The sequence below is a fragment of the Diprion similis genome, chromosome 7, assembly GCF_021155765.1.
Source record: "Diprion similis isolate iyDipSimi1 chromosome 7, iyDipSimi1.1, whole genome shotgun sequence".
Taxonomy (NCBI): Eukaryota; Metazoa; Arthropoda; class Insecta; order Hymenoptera; family Diprionidae; genus Diprion; species Diprion similis.
The window spans coordinates 3,044,737-3,067,582 of NC_060111.1; the positions used below are offsets into that span (position 1 = coordinate 3,044,737).

The 22,846-nt window shown below is 38.3% G+C and overlaps 1 protein-coding gene across 1 annotated transcript in view; it reads right to left on the reverse strand.

Moving 5' to 3' along the window:
- LOC124408281 overlaps nucleotides 1-22,846 on the reverse strand; it is a 114,719-nt gene that overhangs the window by 86,339 nt on the left and 5,534 nt on the right. The gene's annotated exons all lie outside the window — the stretch shown is intronic.

Here is a 22,846-nt window from a genome sequence, read left to right on the forward strand (position 1 = left end):
CGGCGCGGCGCGGCGCGGCGCGTCAGCTGGCAAAGCGATTCGCGCTAGCGAGTGAGCTTGTGACAACACATTAGCCGCGACAGGCAGACGTCAGTGTCGTCTTCTCTGGCCCCGGACTAGCGAAGCGACTCGACCCTTGCCTCGGGGCAAAACGACACGTCACTGTCAACCCGGGACGATATTATATTTAGAACTTGTTCTAAAACGCCTCGGTGAGAACCTGTCAATGTACCTTGAGGAGAGAGAGAGAGAGAGAGAGAGAAAGAGAGAAGAAAAAGAGAGGAAAAAAAGAGATATCCGGGAACCAGAAGTGAAATGTTTTCATTTTTCGTTATCGCGTTCCGGTTGGGTGGTCCAGGACTCCTGGGAGTTCTCTCGACTATATGTCTTGAAAGAAATTTCCCTTCTCACGATTCGCTCTTTCCATTCTTTCCACCATTTTTCCCGTAAAAATTTAAGTACGAATTTGTTTTGTTTTGTTTTTTTTTTTTTTTTTTTTTTCATATTCGACAATTTTTTGTGAACTGAGTCAAATGTTGCGATTTTCAGCCTGTTATTAACATTAATTTGGTAAATATTCCCTGCGATTGTATTTTCCGATGATTCGAGTCAAGGGGTGGAAAAAAATTAAAACAAGGGTGGAAAAAGATAAAAAGAATTTTGAACAGCGGAACGGTGTATGAAAAATAAATGAAGAGTCGAGGTTTTGAGGATTGAAAAATTGCGGAGGTGGTGACAGACCGACACGTAGATTAGGGATCTTGTCCAAACAGCTGAACTTGACTGAAAACGCTGCAACCTATTTTGTCTCACCTTCCGAGAAGACGTAACTTATATACAATATGATCATTAGGGTGGTTAACCCTTGATAGGGTTGCTTTTTAATTTTTATGCTCCCAGGGGCTTAAATTCTTTCGAATTGATGAGTAGAAAAAAAGTTTTTGAAAATTTGAGCTATCTATATATCAGCTATACGATATTCCGATTTGTGATCGAAGTATTTTATGGAAATAACTTGGGAAAAATTTTCTTTGCTTTTCGAAATTTTTGACGAATATATAACGACAATAATGAAAAATCCAATATGGAAATATATTTTATTGGACAGTTTTTTTATTTCGTATAGCTATACTTGACGGAATGATAATTTTTTATAAATTAAACTTTGATCGTTAATTAACGAATTACGAATGCTTTGATTTACGAATTTTATACTTCGGAGCTTTTTTATTTTTTGTAGAGCGTTCAATTGATTCTCGGCAATATTCGTCAACGACTTATAAAATTTTCAAATAGCAAATAAAGTTTTTCCCATTTTATTTACAATTTAGAGTTCATACAGAGAGGTTAAAAATTCTCAGAGAATATCTTTTTATAAATTTGAAACCGTTTAAGGGAGCACATCCGAGTAAATGGCTAAAGAAGTAGGCGAATTTTGAGAAATTTTAGAAAACGTAGTTACGAGATAATCGAGTTTAAAGTTGGACGAATCGGCCGTAACTTCTACAATTTTTCAAATTTCATTATGCAATTTACACACAACATTCTTCATACTTGAAACTTTTAGAAAAACGAATAAACGAAAATCGATTTTCAAAATATGCTGGGAGCATAAAAATTAAAAAACAACCCTGTTGAAAATCATCTTAATCATCTTCTGATACTTTCCACTACATCTGCAGCGTGTAAACGCCGCCATGACACAGCGAAGCTTTCTTTCAAGTTTCAAGTTTCGTTCCCTTAAAAATCCGGTGCTTTTGTGTCTCGGTCCAGCCGATATGAGGATGAAAAAAGGTAGCAAAATCGCGATAATTGCCAGCCTGATCAGCTTAGGCATATATTCTTCTTCCAGCCAGGGCTTAGAGAGTTTCCGAACCCCGTCGTGCTATCTTTCACCCTTAAAATCCCCCGACTAACTGCAGCAGGCGGCGGCGGCGGTTGTGCAGAGTAAGGATATACCTACAAGATAACCGGGTTAATCCTGTATAAATTAATCGCCCAAGATCCGACCGTTGCAGTTTTGCGGGCACTATTTTCTACTTTTTCTCTAATTCCCTTCTTTTTTCTTTTTTCTTTTTTTTTCTTTCTTTCATTCTTTCATTCTACTTTCCACATCTCGCGGGAAATCTGCGCTGGAATATCCTTGTAGGTTGTATGCACGTTGCGTTTCGATTTCGAAATTTCTCTACTTCTGAGATAATTCGTTTCGGTATAAATTGTGACGTTTTTTATGATTACAAAAATGAAAAATGGCAATAAAAGAAAAAAAAGGAAACCTACACGCGTAATAAATAAGAGACACGAGATTGGAAAGTAAAACGTGAACAAACGAGTAAGTAAATCTTTCTTTATCGATTCGATTCTAGAACCAACATTTATTAATTATTATTATTATTTTATAGTTGATGTAATAATTTTTCTTCAGTCGTTATTCGTACCCTCGTAGCTTCTTTTTTTTTTTGTTTTCTTTTCTTTCTTTCCCTTTTGTCGCCAGTAATGAAAATTGTGATAAAATTTTTTTCTCTCAAGTACAATTCAACAACTGAGATCAATGATACCAGACTTCGCGTTTCCCGGATGATCCGAAAGATCGTTATCATCCCGTAAATACAGATTCTGGATCTAAGTATGAAAAACAAAAACTAAAAAACAAAAAAAAAAAAAAAAAAAAAAGAAGAAAAGTGGAAAAAAATCTTTTCTCCGATGACTAAGAATATATAAAATTACAAAGTAAATATATATTTTTTTTTTTTCAGCTGACAAATTACGGAAATTATGTATACGAGAATGAGAATTTATAAATAAACAACGCTTGATGTATCCGAATGGAAAGAAAGTTCAACTTGTTAGTTTGAGTCGTATATAAAAATGGCAAAAAATCCGTAGCACGAGGACAAAAAAAGAAAATAAGAAGAAAAAAAAAAAAAAACAGAGGGGAGGGGGGGAGTATAAAAAAGAAAGGAATTGAAACGAAATAAATACGGGGCATTTATCACCCCACGTGGGTGTATATAAAATCCCATCGAGTCGGTGGATAAGTTGTATCATTACAACGACGACGTAGGAAGTAGAGTGAAAGAAGGCATCTGGCAAAGCGGAAGTGACTAACGGGTCGAGCCGCAGCGCAGAGGCATGAAAACCGGCGTGAAAACGTATCGGCGTGAGGGTAAAACGTACGTAAAACGTTGCGACGGTGTGACGGTGTTACGGTGTGGGAATGGCCGCAGGGGAGATTCCTATCAGCGAACTGCGTCTCGGCGAGGCGATAAATCCGTCGACGGGGTTTTTCCGCGTCCCACCGACGCTCTTCCGTATTGTGTTTTAATAATTTAAAGTTCGGCGGCCCCCCTTTTGGGCCCTTTTCAACCCCCACCTCACCCCCACCCCTATCCACGAAAGAAGAGAAAAACGCGGTACATCAAAACTCGAGGTGATAAATATAACGCGTCAACTTTTCTCCCCTCTTTGTGGAGATTTCACGGAAAAATTTTCACCCCTTTTTTCTCACCGAGGCAAAAAACCGTCCCGGATAACTTATTTTCCTAGCTGCACCCTCGTTTTTACTCGCGACAATAAAAATTTCTACCTAACGCAACTCGTGCTTCGATTTTCAATTAATACGATGGCGGGTGTGTCTCTGTAGTTTTATTGTATGTGTGGTTGTTTCAACGATTTTTCTTTGCTGCAGGGGTTTCGATTCGAGGGGTGAAATTTAGAGAAACAGAGAGAGAGAGAGAGAGGGAGAGAGGGAGAAAGAGATTTGCGAACGGAAGGGTTACAATTAAGGGAGGCGGGGGCAAAATGGGATACTCTAAAAATTTTGTTTTTCCAAAATGTTTTTTGAATAGTCAAAAATGACTTTTATAAATATTATTGAGGTGATAAAATGATTTTTGCGTAGCAAATATTGGGAACGGGGTTGAAATTCTGAATTTCAAAAAACTTCGGGCGCGCGAAATTGGGATTTTGATTTTTTTTTTTATACGGAAACTCTAAGTAAAGAAATTAAAAATCTGCATCGAAAAATCTTAACTTTTAGGAACTTAGCTTTACCGTAATTTGAATTTTTGTAACTTTGAGCCGTCGTCGGGTTTTTCAGCGCCAAATTTTTGCGACACTTTTTATAGGTTGTAAAATCGCTGGATCATACAGTCAAGCAGTATAGATCTACTAAAATTCATGTCAAGGCATTGACGATAATTGTCCAACCGCAGTCTGCGGCCAGTTTTCACGATCCGATCTATAGAGGGAGAGGAGATCAAGAGCGGCATGTGCGCCTGCATATGGCACGCGTGAGGACATGACATGACGTACGTATGGGACATTCTAAGCCCCATACATACCCCATGCAATGCACAATATATATGCAGATAATATAGTTGCGGGTAAATGGCAGTTGGCTAACCGATTTTGCAAGGTGTTGCTGTCACAACGAAATGTATTATGGGTACCTTGGTATGACACGTGTATAGTATATTCCATGGGGTGAAAAAGCATGGGAGATACTCATTTGCGTGATGATTATATTGTTTTGTTAAAATTTGTTTGGAAGGGAAAATTTGATGATTTGGAAATCTGAAAATTTGGGAATTTTGAAAAAATTACATTTCGAAAAAAAAGATACGGTCAAAGTAGTTTTTCCCCATATTTTAGTTGTTTATTTATTTTTTTATTCATTTTTCTCTATTTGTTTTTGTTCTCGAAACTATTCGGTGAAAGATTCTAACGTTATTAATACTTTTACAAATATGTGTTTTTCTTTGGGGGGGGGGAAATATTTAGACCAAAGTTACGATTCTTTTTTTTTTTAAACACCGTTTTTGTGAAATGATAAGTAAAAAGAAATTTAGCGTTAATGTTACGTTTCATTGTAACGCGAAGTGATGAGAAAAAGTAATTAATTGGATATTTTTATGAGATTTTTTGTTAACTAGTTTTGAGTACCTTGTAATAGATACCGATAATGAAATTAAAAACTGCAAAAGAAATTCACGGAGCGCGATGAAATTCCGTCTTTGATGAAATTTCTGCGTTCCAACGTCGAGGAATTTTTGTATTTTGTAAAATATTATCAAAGATCTGTACGCATAATAAATCCACGGTGTATATATATATATATATATATATTAAGTAAGCTTTATTTGTTAACCTGAAAAAAATTATACCGTATTTTATACAAAAGGAAAGGTGAAAATATAAAGAAACGGTAATTTAATTTGTAAAAACAAATATTCTAAGCCATAAAAGTTCAAAAAAAATTTTATTAATTACAAATGTAGCCAAATGAGAGTGAAAATTTTTTTTCTAAATCATTTAATTTTTCTTTTGCTTTTATCCATTTCGCCCCGTCTTCACTCTTCTTACAGTTCAATTTCCAATTATTTATTTTTATCTTCATGTAGCTTCATTTATGGAGTAATTTTTATTTTACGTTTCAGAGCAAAACTTGAATTTTTTTTTTTTTTTTTTATACGCCCTTTTCGCGTTGGTGAATCAAAAAAATTTTTTTTCACCGATCTTTACATTTTCAGCGATTCTAATTTAAAAAAAAACAAATAATAATTTTTCATCCACCCTTTTGGCAGAAAACCCTATCAAACTTCTGTAATACGTTCTTTTGTCATTTGGCACGCGATATTCGCGGTAAAATCGTAGAGTATTCATAAAATGATGAATAAATCGAAAAAATCAAGGAAAAGAAGAAATCCAGGCTCGTGCAAGGACGAAGGATAATCTGTACCCTGGTATAATAATCCCTGCAATACGGAGCGTCCTTGCATCGCGTATATGTAATGCATGTATAAAATAATCCGGATGTACATAAGTTGTTGGAGCAAATCTCTGCAGCTTGGCCGCGATTTTTGGATTTACTGTGCATCGGAAATCGGAATTATGTATACGTGTATGTAGAGAGAGAGAGGGAAGGAGGGAGGGTGGAGGGGTTGAATCGGAGCTCGAAGCGGAGGACCGAAGGGTGCGTTTCGGCATCCCTGATAAATTTGAAGTTTCATCGAGAGGTGGAATTCCGCGAGTATATCGAGGCGGTGGATTGTTAGCGGAGTGGATGCACGCAGCTTGAGGGTCGCGGAAATTCCACGATTCGCGAACTACCGCGTCGCGTCGCATCGCATCGCATCGCATCGCAGTCCTTGAATTAAGGGCTGCTGCAGACTCGGTCGGCAACACGGCGCTGTTTGCTGCCACTAAATACCAATCAGCGGCTAATCTTGTTACCCTGGATTAACGGATCAATGGATTAAGCCGAACGTAAGCCTGGTTAGCCACGCGGTTATTCCCCGACGATGGTCTTATACCTACATATACATATATGTATATACATATATAGAGTATATAGATATCTACTCTGATATTCTCCACGATTTTCTATGGGGAATAGAAATTTTTCTTCGCAATGAACGATGAGATTAATAAATGGCGGAAATCGAAAGACCCGAATAAATTATGGGATAAAATTATATCGATTTGATTATACCAAATGAATGAAGAAATCTCGTCGTATTAATAGTTTAAACCAAGCGGTTGAAACGTGGGAATGAATTGTTAATAAAACAGATCGCGTGAAACAGGCTCGCGTTGTATAAACGATTTTTTAATAATAGCGAAACAAATTTGGAAGAAAAATTAATGAACTCAATCCCTAATTAGAACGAAGAAGCCTTAAGTATACGTCATCGAATTGGGAAAAGTTTTTGTGTTATATCGAAACCGCATTATTTGTTAAAAATTTAAAAAAATTCTGCCTGAAGAAAATTAACGACTGAAACAAAATCTTTGCAAAAAAAAAAAAAAAATTTTTTGTAGCAAAATATTCTGTCGAACAATATTCACGTAGAATAAATCATGCGGAATATATTTATTGACGCGAATTTCAAGTTCCTCTTTGCAGAAAACTATTCTGCAAAAAAAAAAAAAAAATCTTTCATATAGAAACGAGTCTGTAGAACACGTTTTGTAGAACATTTGCTCTGTAGAACCGATTTTTGTAGAATCGAACCTCACTCGGCTGATAACGCTGCAGGAGATACCGTTGCCAGCGATATTCCCGAGCCTTCCGATTCCTCTCTGCATATTGTGCAATTATTGCGGGTGATTGTTGTTCCGTCACAACAAGCGTTTCGCGAAAGCTGTTCGCGAAATTCGTCAATGCCTCCTCGCCTCTCTCTCTCTCTCTCTCTCTCTCTCTCTGTTTTATCAGCTAATGCGTTTAGCTTCCGGATAATCAAACAAACTCTGTTTGTCCAGTCGGCCAACACGCTCGGCTAAATGGAGTTAGAAACGGAAATTTCGACCGGCACTGCAGCTGCTGCTGCTCCACTTCGCTTCCCAAATGGGACCCCCATGCCATCGTCATGCGTCACCCCCCTCACCCCCCCAAATATAACCGCCAATGTTGCCCTGAATTTCACCACCGTTACTCCATTTCACCTGCCGCTACGATTCGGCTTTGGTTTTCCACTTTTTAAATTCCATGTATATACAATATTAGAGTGGCGCAAAAAAACCGACTATTGTTTTTTTTTTTTTTTTTTTGAGTCTTGTGTGACAAAATGTTAGTTTTTGATGTTTTAAGAGCCCACTCCAAAGGACAGTTCAAAAAAAAAAATTTCAAGAGGTCGCTCCAAATTTTTTAAAATGTCAAAAAATTTTATTAAAAAAATTATATTTTCAGTATTTTGTTTGATTTTTAATTCATGTCGTCGTGTATTGTTATCGATTCTTTCTTACTAAATTAAAGAAAAAAAATGTATGAAATTTTAATATGAATATCAAGAGGTCGCTCGAAAAGATCTAAAGAAATGCACCAAAAAATTGAAAAAAAATTATGAGCGACCATTCAAAATTCAAATTTTGAACTGAAACTTTCGGAAACTTATTTTTTTTTTTGTCTATAAAATTATACCGTTCAAAATAATATTAGGTCATTGTTTCATTAATGTTTTTTATATTATGGTATTATTATGTTATTTCATCATTATTTTAAACAGCTCAATGATCGAGGCTTGATAACTTCGAAACGGCTCGCCTCGCGCAAATCTTCATTCAGACCTTTTTCATAGAGCGTTCAATTTCCGACAAAAACCAATTTTGTTTATTATTGTACAGTGATTCGTTTACGAGTAATGAAATTCCAAAGTTGAGAAGAAAATTTCACCGATGTTATTTAAATGTAAATAGAAAATTAAGAATAATCACCCTTAAATAATAACATTAAAGGGTAATATTTCAACAGGATCTTTATTTAGGGATGCTCTGACGATTTTTCAATCTTCTTTGAAAGAAAAAAATACCTCATATTTTTTTTGTTTAAACACTCTAACAATATATATCAACTATTGTTCTCCAAGCACACGACGTAGAGTTTGAAATTTTTATTTCACAACTGTGATATATATATATTCCTTGAGTAAAGTTCTTCTTCTCTGCAAGACCTCCAATATTTAGCAATTTAAATTGACGAAGCGTTTTCGTTACGTGAATTCTACTTCATATAAAAATCGAAGGGAATATCATAGGAAAAAAGTTAATCAAGCGTGACTTAATTTATGTTATATATATATATATATATATTATAATAAAACCTACCTATATACAGTACTTAGTAGAAGCGGTCGGTCGTAGGATACTTTTATCGTTGAATAATAATATTAATAATAATAACAAATCTCCACAGGCATGCCGACGCGATATTTAATAAGAAATATGTTATGATTAAATTTCCGCGAGCGAAAATATAGCTATAATCGTCAAATCAAATATCTGCACCGCAGTTTAGCCCGAAGCTTTTCCCCGAGCTTGCGGAGTTTCTTTTTCCCTAGGGAGAAAAAAAACTTTTTCAGCTGTATTAACCGTGTGACATTAATATAATAGTGTACACAGTTGATGTTGTGGAAATGGGGTGACCTGTATAAAATTCCAAAGTTTATAACATTCCAGTTAGTATGTATATACACACATATATATACATATATGTATGTATGTGAGGGGTGGCGCAAAAAAACCGACTGTTTTTTTTTTTGAGTCTCGTGTGACAAAATGTTAGTTTTTGATGTTTTAAGAGCCCACTCCAAAGGATAGTAAAAAAAAAAATTTTAAAAGGTCGCTCCACATTTTTTAAAACGTCAGAAATCGTTAAAAATCGATTTTTTTAAAAAATTTTTTTCTCGTTACGGTATAATTTTATAGACAAAAGAAAAATAAGTTTCCCAAAGTTTCAGTTCAAAATTCGAATTTTGAAAGGTCGCTCATAATTTTTTTTCAATTTCTTAGTGCATTTCTTTTGATCTTTTCGAACGACCTTTTAATATTCATATTAAAATTTCATAAATTTTTTTCTCTTTAATTTAGTAAAAAAGAATCGATAACAATACACCACGACATGAATTAAAAATCAAACAAAATACTGAAAATATAATTTTTATAATTTAATTTTTTGACGATTTTTGACATTTTAAAAAATTTGAAGCGACCTCCTAAAATTTTTTTTTTGAGCTGTCCTTTGGAGTGGGCTCTTAAAACATGAAAAACTAACATTTTGTCGCACGAGACTCGAAAAAAAAAAAAATAGTCGGTTTTTTTGCGCCACCCTAATGTATATATATATATATATATATAAATATAAATATTTATGCTACAGTGAAGCCTTTGTCGAAGGTATAGAGAAAAAGCGCGTAAAGAAAGCTGCTTTTCTACTTTTTCTTTTTCTTCTTCTTCTTTTCTTTTTTTGATATCCTTTTTTTTCCCTTAACTTCGCCGCTGCACCACCACGGGGTTGAATTCCCTCGGGCAATGATACCGCCCCAATAATCCCGCAGGAGACCCACACGGTTCCTCGATCTTCGCTCTTGAGTTGTGTTTGCGCCGAGTAAACCGTCCGCGAACTTTATACTTACCTATATACATACTTATATTATACATATATAGGTATATAAAATAATATATGTATATATATTAGTTAGGGAGGGCCAAAAAAAATGACCATTTTTTTTTTTTCGTCAATCACCGTGAAAATATCGTTCAAGATGACGAGAAAAAAAAATTCTTGTTCAAAAGTTTGAGCTATTGATATCAGTATTAAGAGGTGCTCATTTGAGATTTTCTATTTCTCGTTTGAACAACACAGGAAAATAATTTTTGGGGGGGGGGGGGGGGGGGGGGAATTTTATTACTCAACCACGGATCGGCGTATCGTAAAGAGCGATTTACACTCTTGTAAGAAATTCAACGATCTACAAAAAAGGTCTCTTGTGATTTTTTCGTAAATCTACTGGTTCAAAAGTTGATGAAAATATAAAATTTGTACAATAGTTTACGTTAAAAAATTTATTGCTTGTTAAGTAATTGGAAATTTTGTGAAAATTTTCATGTTTCACAGTAAAGAGAAGATAACACGAACCTCAAGAAATATTATATTCTCATCATTTTTCTCACCCATTATTTAACAGTGGAAATGAAGAAGAAAAAAAAAAAAAAAACATCATGAAATTTGACTTAACTAATTTTTAACCTCAAATAACTTTTGAATCAGTTTATTTACGAAAAAATCGTTAAAGACCTTTTTTGTAGATCGTTCAATTTTCTACGAAAAATCTATATCGCTCTTCACCATACGCCAATCCGTTGTTGAGCGATAAAATTCCGAAATAAAAAAAAAAAAGACTTCTTTTTTCTCGTCATCTTGAAAGATATTTTCACAGTTATTGACGAAAAAAAAAAAATATGTAATCATTTTCCTGACCCACCCTAATATATAATAACTTCGATGCTGTGCACGGCGACGGATCAATTGCAAAACTGTATGAAAAATCGCATGAGAAGCAGTTCATGCAATCGAAAGCTGAACGTGAAACTGATCGAGCTTTACATATGACTGCAACATCTCATAAAGACTCAATTTCGAATTCAGTTTAACTTCCCGATTAGTTTCGAACCCCGTGGTATTAGCTGTCAAAACTGTCACAAAAAGGGCTGCCACCCCCATCCCTCGTGTTCACCCCCTCTCATGACTTGATCTTATCGCATAGCCAAGAAGCTTGAATCGGCTCGAATCGATCTTTTCTCTGCACCTCTTAAAAATCGGCGACGTTTTTTTATATATATTATAAATGTTTAATTAAATTCTAACGGTAAAAACAACAACGATAATAATAATAATTTTTCAATATCATCCGTGGACCGGATATTAGGTCCAATCATAAATCCCTCGTAAAATCCTCTCTAATCTCTCGACGGGGATCGAAAACTTTTGGCTTCCGGTCAAAATCACAGACTACTCGTCAGACTACGATAACAACAACAACAACGATAAAGATAATAATAATAATAATAATAATAATTACAACCTCGGAACAACGCTGTTGGAGTTGCAGGATGTATTGTGTTTTTATTTTCTTTCATTTTCAAATTCGTTGAAGTTTTTTTTTCTTCTATGCCGTGTTATCCCGTTTTTTTGAACAGCGCGTCCGTGCGTTTGGTGGAAATTCGACAGAACCGGAAATGCAACGGCTGGGGTTGTGGAGGGGCGTTGTTTCTGTATCAAATCCGCAGTGAATTTTCATTGTTACGATTTCGTCTCCCTGGGGCTTGCAAAATTCTTCTATATATACAGATTTTCGTTCGCGTTCCGCTTTGTTATACTATACCTGTCGGTGGATTTTTTATTTATTTATTTATTTTTTTTTCTAGCATGACGAACGAAAGCGATTTTTGATACCGCCGTATACGTAGATTTAAATAATGAGAAAGAAGTGACGGAAATCAGAGAGAGAGAGAGAGAAGATACTTAATATTGTTGTTAAAATTGATTTCTCGAAGCGCGGATAAATGAGATTTGTTGTTTTATGAAAAGTTGCAGATGTTATTACATATTCTTGAAAAGTCGGTATCAACTTGTCACTTGTCACAAATTGGCATATAAAATTTCACTTGAAACGACTTATATGAATATTTATATATCAAATTCAATATTTTTAGAACAATCATATATATATATATATATATATTCGCCTGCGTTTCCATGACTAGCAATAGCGGTTATTGATCCACTGACCGAATCGCGGTTCGTATATTTCAAAACCGGCGCGACACTGTCAAACGAGAATTATCAAGGGAAGAGAACGAGAGAGAGAAAAAGGGGGAGGGGAGGGGGAGATATATGAAGTAGAGGGTTACGAGGATGCGGGGATGCAAATCTATGGAAATCCTGGATAGCGCAGCACCGAAACACAATCAACCGTTGCATTCCTGCACAGGAAAGATGTATAATTCAGGTTCGCATTCGAAAAGCTGAGCATCAGTTCTGGAATATGGTTTTTTTTTCAATTTTTCACAATATTTTCTCACCGAGTCCTTTTATACCCGTCTAACATTTCATTGAAATCAATGTTTTCTCCCCTTTTCTCTTTTAAAATCACGTACAAAGCACTTTAGTAGTAACGCGAGGAGATTTGTGATTACAGATTCCTATTACCGACACTTACCGACTCAGGCTCAAACCCTTCTTCGTGTCGGTACAACAGGTTTGTTAACCGCTGTGACGTCATTGCGTAGAAGGGCTTGAGCTGGGTACGATGTCGGTAAGTGTCGGTAGTAGAAATCTGTATCCAGAACTTTATTCTTGTTGTTACTGCTCACCTTCGTTTATACGCAGGTGTGTGAATTTCCTCTGAGCGAACTGTGCGTTTTTTAAGCATAACGCGAAGCCATTATATCATCTCGAACGTTTAAATTACTATAGTATAGGGTAAAAACTGAGTTCTTCTTCTCACGTACGAAGCGACTCGCAGGCTGGGACCTCGGAGAAAAGAATCAACGATTTACAACGAGCCTTTATTATACGTGTCAAGCGAAAGCAGAAGCTACTCGAAATCGAGAAGAATGATTGCACTTGGACGCGGTGTGTATAGAATAGAAGAAGCACATGCCCAGAGGGTGAGAGAGCTTTTCAAATCCGGTGGCAAATTCTGATATGCAAATTTCACGTCGGGAAGGCGTGAGCTTTACCTCGGCTGAACGTTGATATAATGCTTAGGGAAAAAATTTAGGGGGGAAGTTTTGCGCGGAAACCGTAAGTAACAAAGTTTAAAAAATTAACTTTTCTAGGTACACAGACGTAATTAATTCTCCTAGTCGGGAAAAGTCTCGTTTCTCACTCTTCGTAGTGCAAAACAGTCTTCGCAAAACGGCTTGAAACAGATTGTCACGGATATTATAATTATATTCTTCGTCGTGTCGACTGCAGTCGGGAGAAAAAAGAAAAAAAAAAAAAAAAAAAAATACTACACCGTCTTACGATGCGCAGAAGCTGAAGCAGGTATGGATATAAGCAATTATACGTATCAGTCAAGACGAGTAAGAAAAACTGCTTATTTATACGAAGCAACAATAAAAAAAAGGGGGGGAGGAAAAACTCGCTATGGAGACGGTGATAATCATAATTGTGTATAAGCACGCCGCCAAAAAAAAAAAACAATAAACATTTTCGCAAGAGTAAATATGTGATGCTCGTTTTTATAATTACCTGCAGACTGATGGCAATTTTCTATTGTTATTATTTCTATTTTGCATACAACGTCCAGTTTTAATTATGTCCACGGGGTAGTCATATAATGAAAGTGAACGAGGTTTGACACTGACCCTCACCGAATTGCTCGCCAATTTTTTCCTTCTTTCAAATGCATCAAATATACATTCTCTAATTTGTTTTTTTTTTTTTTTTATAAAGTTTTTCCACCTGCCCTTTGACTGTCAAGTGTTATTTCAAACTATATCTTTCATAACTTCGAAAACTGTGCATTTGGTGGGAAAAAAAAAAAAAAAAAGTTGCAAAGGGGGCGTAAAAAAAAAAATTTTTTTTTTTTTGTATACTGGATGAAAATAATTTCGTCCACATTTTTTTTGTAAATCGCGAATCACCGTTTCTACCGAAAATCAAAGAAAAAAAAACAAAAAACAAAAAAAACTTCTTTTTCACACAAATTTTTCCGACTTTTCGTGAAATTTGTTTGTTATTTCTTTTTTTTTTAATTTTTTTTTTTTTTTTTTCTTCTTCTTACACACAGTCGGAAGCAGTTTCCGCAGGACTCGATTATCACGTTTCGCGAGCCTCGTGTGTAGGCAGGTATATACATACATATATACCTAGCAAAGGCTTCTGTAAGGTAAGCATCGTGCAGCATGAAGCGAGAAACTGCGAGACGAAGCGATGCGAACCGGCGGCGTTTTTCTCCTGGGGGAAATCACATGCCCCCGGTTTTACGAGGCCTCCTCCTTTTTCCCCTGCACAACTCCTGCAGGACTACCCACGGGATCATCTCTCTCTCTCCCCCCTTTACCTCCCCCCCCCCCCCCCCCTCCTCTCACCCTTCTTCTCTCTCTCTCTCTTTCGCCCCTTTTATTTATCGTCCTCGTGCCTTAGTCTCTCTATTTCTTTCTCTCTCTCTCTCTCTCTCTCTCTCAACTTCCATCGTCCGCTATCTCCCCCCCCCCCTCTCCCGGCAGAAAACCGTGTCTGCGGCCACGCGGAAAGCCGCATTTCCTCCGTCGCCTCGGGAACCCCGCGAACGAGTTATCGCCGATTTCCTCCCCCTCTTCCTGAAGGATTATCAACCTTCCGAGGAATTTTTCCCAACGTACCTTATACCTAGGTATACGTGACTCTGCAGCTTCTCGCTATAAGTATTCATACCATATTCTTGTCCGTACACTCAGTGGATAAGAATCCAAGAGAAGAGAAGAAGAAGGAAAGAGAGAGAGAAAAAAAAAACGTTCTTAGTTTATTAAAAATAAGGATAAAAACGTTCCAAGGTATCGAGGTATTACGCGGCAGCAAATTATATACAGAAAGAGAAAAACAGAAACGAAGATTTCTGAAGAAGTTTCTTTTTTCTCTCTCTCTCTCTCTCTTCTATAATATAATCCGACTGAGAGTGTATAATTTCTGGCAAAATTCTGGGGTGAAAATCGCGTCAATTTCTAGCCACCCCTTGCCCGGAAAAATATCTCCCGACTAGACTCAAGGATTCGGACTGCTTATTCGGATTACAAAGGACGAGAGTTTTCCCCGCAGCCGGTATGCAGGATTCGAGTAATTCATTCATTCGTATTCGAAGTTTTCAACGAGGGATGGAAAAGGGAGCGGAGAAAGTTTCCGCAGCTTTTACCAGCCCCGCCGCAAATGCGGAAACTTTATTCCCTTTTTTTCTTTTCAAACAGCCGGAAATTATTTAGGTATAAACAGTCGCGGAATTAAAAATCTTATGATAAAATTCTCCTTAGCGGTGATAAAATTATAGATCCTGTATTTCAACGCACGTGATGCTCGAGTTCTCCCTTACGGGGCTGCGGAAACTCACCCCGAGATTACCGGAAGTCATCAACTCGATCAGGATCAGATAAAAAGTATACGGAAATATAAAAACCGACGCTTTGATATAATAAATTCTTTAACTTGCAGATATTTTTCATATCACGTTCCTTCAAAATCACTCAATTTTTCACTCTAATAGAAAATTTCAAAAAGTAGAAAAACAGGCTCAAATTTCATACATCATTTTATACTCGATAGATTGATATATTTCGCAAAATTAAGTGAATTGATTTGCAATTCTTTTCCGATCATAGTCGCGTGAAATTTATAAAAAAAAAACATCAAAAATATAAAAAATGAAAAAAAAAAACCAAAAAAAGAAAAAATGAAAATAAAAACGAATCGGTTAATCGGCGGCCGCACCGAAGATCGCGGAAGCAAGAAGCATCCGGTGGTGGTCGTCGGTCTCGGTTTTTTTCCCTCTTCTTTCAGGGGATGAAATTCCTCGGCGGAAAGGGGGACGCGGCCTTCTGGGTTTCGGGAACAGCACGTAAACAATATCCCTGTGCCTCTCAGGCTCCGGGCTCCGCCGATCCTGTCACTGCTTTTGGTGTGACTGTATGTCGAGCACGTACGGGTTTGATGTCCCCAATATGGCGGCCTCTTGTACGCCCTGACACGCGCACCCTAAGTGATATTTCCCCCTTTCCACCCTCCGACGTTTTGCGGCCCGACGAAGAAAGGGGTGCGTCGGAAAAAAATAATGAAACCAAAAGCACAGGTAAAAACAATTTATAAATATATTATGCTTCCGCTGTATCGGTTCTTGAGTTAAGGGAGTATTTTGATCTAGAAATTTCAAAAAATCTTTTGTTTTTTTTTCTCTATCCATATTTTCGAAGCTTAGACCTTTAAGAATAAGTCTTGAAGAAGATTTTTGAGATAAACTTCACCCCGTTTCTTACTGCGAGATTGTTTTATCGCGTCTTCCGTTTTCTCACCCCTTTCAGATATCAGTGCACAGGGTCTAAAATTAAAATGAACTCACAATCAGTTTGCGTAGACCTTGAATCGAGTTTCAAGATTACTTTAACACAATCTGATATGATCAGAAATAATAGATTAAAGTGTCTGAAGGAAGATTTTCAATTTCATAACAGGGGGGCGGGGGGGGATTGAAGATATATTTGAAATTTTAACGGGTGGAAGGTGGGGGGAGATGGGACACCCTTAAAATTTCATTCTTCAAAATGTTTCTTAAACAGTCAAAAATGACTTCCACAAAAATGATTGAGAATTATTTTGAATTTTGAAAAATTTGTAAATTTTTTTTTTTTCTCCCTCACATCAGAAAATCATTTTCATTTTCTTTGATTAGAATTAAAAGTAAGAAAAAAAAAAGAAAAAAAAGGTTTGGCGTATTCGAGTCCTCGAAATCTAATATATATAAACATCATACATCGAATTACATGTTCTTTTGGAAACTTTGAATTGCAATATCGAGCGACGTTGATCGCGCAGAAAGCGATAGAAATGGAAATAATTTAACTTCAAATATTGGGACGAAGTAACGTAACGTGTGTCAATATAATGGTGACTCTGAAATTCTGTCAGGAATTTTATCTCTGGAAACGAGACGATACCCGACACAGTCTGCAATGTTAAATCGTACCGCAGCTGCACACATCACGTCTCGAGAGATACGATGGCGGTTTTGAGTTCATGCAGTTCTTTACCAAGCGCATGCATACTTCGAGGTAAACCAGCGATCCTGTCGAGATGGTAGGGAGGCTGTTTTCCTATTTGCTTAATTTTACTGCCAGACTTTATTACTTTACGGCATGCATATATGTATAATGTATGTATGTATATATATGTATATATCTGTATCTATACGACAGCTTTGCCTGACTAGAGATGTCGACGTGCTGCGCTCTTCCATTCTCTGTGATCTTCGTCACAGCTTCTTCTTTTTCTTTTTCTTATTCTTATTCTTATTCTTATTCTTTTTCTTCTCACAAGGCGGATTTCACTCTAAGAAACACAAAGGAACCGACGTCTGCAGGAGGTTTGAGGTCCCAGTTTTTTGTCTACCAACATCGGTGACGTTGCAGGTCGGTAATTAAGATAATTAACAACACAAGACGGCACGAGATGAGTAGAATCGTGAAGATTACGAGACAAAAGCTTTACGCGACTGCGTAAGTACTGAAAGAAATAAACTACCCACAGCTTGTGATTTTTCTCGAAATTTTTGGTGTAATGACTGAAATTATCAATAATTGAGATTCGTTCGATTTTTTTTTTTTTTTTTCACGGCAAAAAATCACGATTACATTGCATCCCCGGATTTCGTATAAGGGTGAACAAATGGACCCCTGGTTTCACGGTAAATTTTACTTTAACCTCGAGGCTTCAGAAAGAAAGAAAGAAAGAAAGAAAGAAAGAAAAAAGAAAGGGGAACAGCGCAAGATGAATAGAGACTGCAGGAAAAGGGGGTCGAAGATAAGAGCGGGAGTAAAGTAAAATAAAGGACACGGGAACAGGTTTTAATTCCCGAATAAAACGTGTATATTTTATCCGGGGTTGGGGGTCGGGGGTGGTGTTGTCGCTATCAGGGTCCGTCGGTCTCCGAGAGGGCGCCGGGGGCGCCGACGCAATCATCCCTTATCTCGCACTTCCTCCTCCTCCTCCTCGGCAAAGTAACCCGCGCCACTCTATTTAATTTAAATAACTTTTAAAAGTTCCGTAGACAGTTTTATACGTATGTACAGTACATACACAAGCATATAGATATACATATGTACATACTTAGCACCGAGAGCGTAGACAGATATCAGCACCAGATCTCCGATGCACTTCTCTCGACTTGCGTTTTACTCTGATCCGACAATAAAAGCTCGACAAATCAATGACCGAAGGTTGACCATCGAACGAAAGTGTTGGTAAAAAATCTGGTCGATTGGATGTCGGATTGGGTCAAAGATCCGGTTCGACGTAAATCTTTTGAAGCTACAACCATAACCCGGTGAGAAGAAACGCGGTGAATGTACCTTTCTAATGCACGGTTCCTTGTAGTTGAACTTTCTCACCTTTCATGAACTCGACGAGGCGACGCTTAAACTATGCCAAGAAGCATGTCGTCTCTAGGATTTGACATGACAGGACAGGACATGGAAGGAGCATCCGGTAATATGAGCGTTATGCATACACATCGATTATGCTTCGGTTTCAGTTGATGGTGGTGGTGGTGGATGCGCCGCCGCACCGTAGTTTCGCCTCAGGGTGTGTTCACGTGGTATGCACAATATAAACAAATTTGCCACCGATAGTTTATGAAAATTTACCCACAAACCGCAACGTCGCTCCGCCCGGAGCAGAGGACGAGAACCTCCGTTCGTTCCATGATCGATATCGCATTTGCCATAGCGTTTTCCTCTCGTGAACCCTGCAGGCAGTGAGGTTATGGATATACATATACGGACAACCGGAAGCTCCTACGATCCGCTCAAGTCGCCTTTGTCGCACTTTGGAAACGGGCATACAAAGCAGCTGATACGAAGGAAACGATTTCGCCAGATGAATTAACGAAAAGGTTCCATATGTGGACACAGTAACGAAAGTGGTGGAAGCTACCGCAATGGAACTAAATATTCATGGTCAATCAGGAAATTTGACACCCCTGATAGTGTTCAATCGACGCAGTTATTATGGTCTGTAAAATGGAAGTACAGTATCGGTAAAAGTCAGTAAAACACGCGATAAAAGATTCTCAAATTTTTTGTCACCCTGACGAACCTCACCGTGATATTCACAAAGCGAGTACCGACGCGACTTCACTTCATGCCCGTCTTTCGTCGGTAGGACGAGTAGCTAATCCGTTATCTGAGGCACGAGACCATTAAACATTAAAATCAGCGCAACGCGGCTCGTCCCTCGTGTCATTTGTGCTTTTGTTACGGCGAAAGATAGCCACTTTGTTATTCACCCGGCAGCAGGGAAGAGACCGAGGAACAGGGGTGAGAATCCCTCCTCGCTCATTCCGTCGACATTAAACCGCCCTCGGTCCTTCCGTCGCCATTCGGGCTACTCCTGCACACTCGAGAGTCCTGCAAGTTCAACTCCCAACCTCGGAACTCGGATTACAGCGAACGACTTACGCGATGCTTTATAGGTACACGTATCTCGATCAGGTTACATGAGAGAAGGGCTTAATTCTCTCAACGATCTTATCCTCAGATTACTGCATCCGAAACACTGTGTCTGATACCGTTGACTAAACTGCAATCAGGGTTATGCGCTTATTTTTGAAACGAGGTAAGTCACTTCTAGAGACAAGTGGATACTGCAAGGGTGCCACAAATATCTTCCAATGGGTTGACAAAAAACAAGTCGGTACGGTAGGACGCGGTAACGACGTCATTGAAAAAAAGGGTTCGAGTCTCGGCGACATGTCGGTAATTGTCGGTAATTGTCGGTAATAGGAATCTATCGAAAAATCTCCAAGTACCGCTATCAACGAGTGAGACATCGCGTATCGAGAAATCAATCGCATGATGCAAGACACTGGTAAAATAGCGAAAGATGAGACACGAGATTTCGGATGATACAAGCAGACTGCGTGCCTCCAAGATCAAAGGGGAAGGACTCCGTCGATATAGGGAATGATCGAGGGGGTTCAGGACATTCTCTGCGGCGACCAGCGACCCAGCTGACGGGATTTGACCGGCATCGAATTACCAGACGTGTTCTCTAAGGACCCGAAGGAGGTGGCTGCTCCTGTCCGCAGCAATATTGTTTGTTCATGGAAATTTCGGCCGTTGCATCGCGCTTTCGACCTTGCTGTTGAGCTGCAGTTCTGTGTACCCAAAACAAGAGGTCATGCATACGCATAAGATCACATTACTTTGAGACTAGCTCGCCGCCATTCTCGACCCTAATCGCTGCATTTACAAGTCCTTAATCAGTTGATCAAATGGAAGGCCTTCCAGTCTAGCCAACGAATTTTTCAGGAGAACAAAGTAAGAAGTATCACGATGAAAAATATCGGCGGTTCGATGTTCAGACATCCTTAGAGAGCTGTTTCGAAGTAAGGTGAAACCGTTTGGGGTGATTTGATGTTATAAATATAGAATCAGGGCTGGCACTGGGCACTTGGAGATGAATCCAAGCTGTAAAAAACCCTTCCGCATGCGTGTGATAGAATATTTTGAAATCTGCAAGACCGTTGACATTTTTTGCTCCACGTACGTATAATGGTTTGGAAATTTTTGCAATTTCGAAATCTAGGGGTTGCCTGAAAAAGCATGACAATAACGATGATAATCGCGGGGTTTTTATTCACTCTGTTTTGGCGACGGTTGTCCGTTCGTTTCGTATCTCTGAGTTTTCGGTTCGCCGAATGAAACGATACCTAATGCGGAGTGACGTGTTTCCACCCCTATTCAGTAGCGGGATTGAGGATCGCAAATTTTTATTCGAATTTCATCACAAGCTTAACGACGCGTTATTCATACCCGAAAATGGACAAACGATTGTTCCGGGCTTCTGAACACTCTCTCTCGTTTTCCATATCTCGATTTATTTCACCCGTTTCTATCTGCACGATAGAGGGAGAGAGAGATTTTTAGGCAACTTGCACCCCCCCATCCCAGAATCGTCTCGTACAAACGCTGATTCTCCGAACGAGTTGTCGGATTTCAAACCCCCGGCGGGTGTAACAAAATGCGAAAAACATGCTGCAGGTATCCTGCTGCAGGTTTATCGCTCGATATCGCTACTAGCTTCTACAAAACGTATATATATATATATATATGTATCTGTAAACTGTATCCACACGCGATTTTTCACGCTCGGTACTCGACTCTTTGTGCAACGCGTTACTTGTTTGCTAGAATTATTCGTCGTCGTGGTTCGATCAAATGGAAATAAAACTCTGCGTCCAAAATTCTCCCCGCTGGATGTAAAAAAAACAAAAAACACTGTGTGCTCAATGCAACCACTTTTTTTTATAAAAAAAAAAAAAAAAAACAAACAAAAAAAACAAACAAATAATTAAATAGATTACTTGTGACTAACTTCAAAGCTTAGGGATGATCCTTACGGATAAATAGCCGGGCTTGAACCCTTATAATTCCGACAGTGACGTCTCTCCTCAAGAGGGATAAATAGATAAATAGATAGATAGATAGAGAAAGAGAGGGGGAGGAGAGGGGGAATAAGAGAGAATGAGAAGGGAGGGGGAGGAGTTAATCGGTGACGCGGGAGCAAGAGGCAGAAATGCAAAGCCGATAATCTGATTATTTGAAAGCTCCGAGGCCCAACAACCGCGAGTCCGTGAAGCACATGCAGCGGCATTACAGCGACGGCACTCCGTCAATTATACATTATAAACAGTCATAAGTATGCAAATTTTGCGAGCCCTCCGAGCAAGCCTGAAACTCCCACGGGATTAGCCAGACGCCAACCATCGCGATCGCTCCGTCATCCCTTGCAGGAGAAACGTGGTTTGGCTTTACATTGCCCGAGGGGATTCGCCCGCATGTCGCTTAAAGGAAAAAAGCTCGTACTTTGAAATTTTTTTGCCTCTACAATTTTTTTTCGCTTTTCACTCTTTTTTTTTCTTTTCTCCTTTCATTTCTTCACCGCCGCGAGAGGAAAAAAACTCGTCGAATTATAGGATGGCGAATAATGTTTACCAAATAAAGAATAAAGAAAATAGCCAAAAAAAAAAAAAAAAAAAAAAAACGAACGAAAAACAAAGGGGGGGTTGAAAATGGAAATTCGAGTCCGATTTTTAAGTGCGTGTGCAGCAGTTCCTCGAGGCAATAAAATTGCGGAATCGGGCCAGTCCGCACCGTGTATCCCGTGCTGAAAACGAATCGTTTCTTCCCAAGGTCCGACTCTCGAGTCACGCTAGGATTTTATTACCGCCCTCTTGTTCGCGTTTCTTTCCCCCCCTCCTTCGCTGCTTCCTTAACTCCCCCCCCCCCCCCCCCCCCCCCTTATTTCTGTCTTACCAATCAACGAACACGAACGGAGATAATACGCGGCCGCATGGACGGAAACATCTGGCCGATATATACACGGTGGCGAGAAAATTTTTTTTACAAAATTAAATCTGCGATTTGGGATCGTACGTAATAGCTGCGAGTAAATTTATTTCCAGAAAGAGTAAAAGAGGAAAGAAGAAGAAAGAAAAAAATGGGTGGGAGTCTAAACTCAAAAGGGTTGATATTTCGAAATTTCAAACATCTGAAAATAAAATAACGAAAGATGAATTGTTCGAAATTTTGATTTTCGAAAGTGTAACTGGATTGGAATGACTGCTAATCGGTGACACTTTAAAAAATCAACGAACAATTCATCTTTCGTTATTTTATTTTCGAATTTTTGACATTTCGATACTGTATCGGGCATTCGAAATATAGACCCTTCCAAGTTTTGACCCCCGCTCAAAAGCGAGAAAAAAAAAAAAAAATCAAACTCACATCCATAAACGTTTTAGAACGGAATACTGCT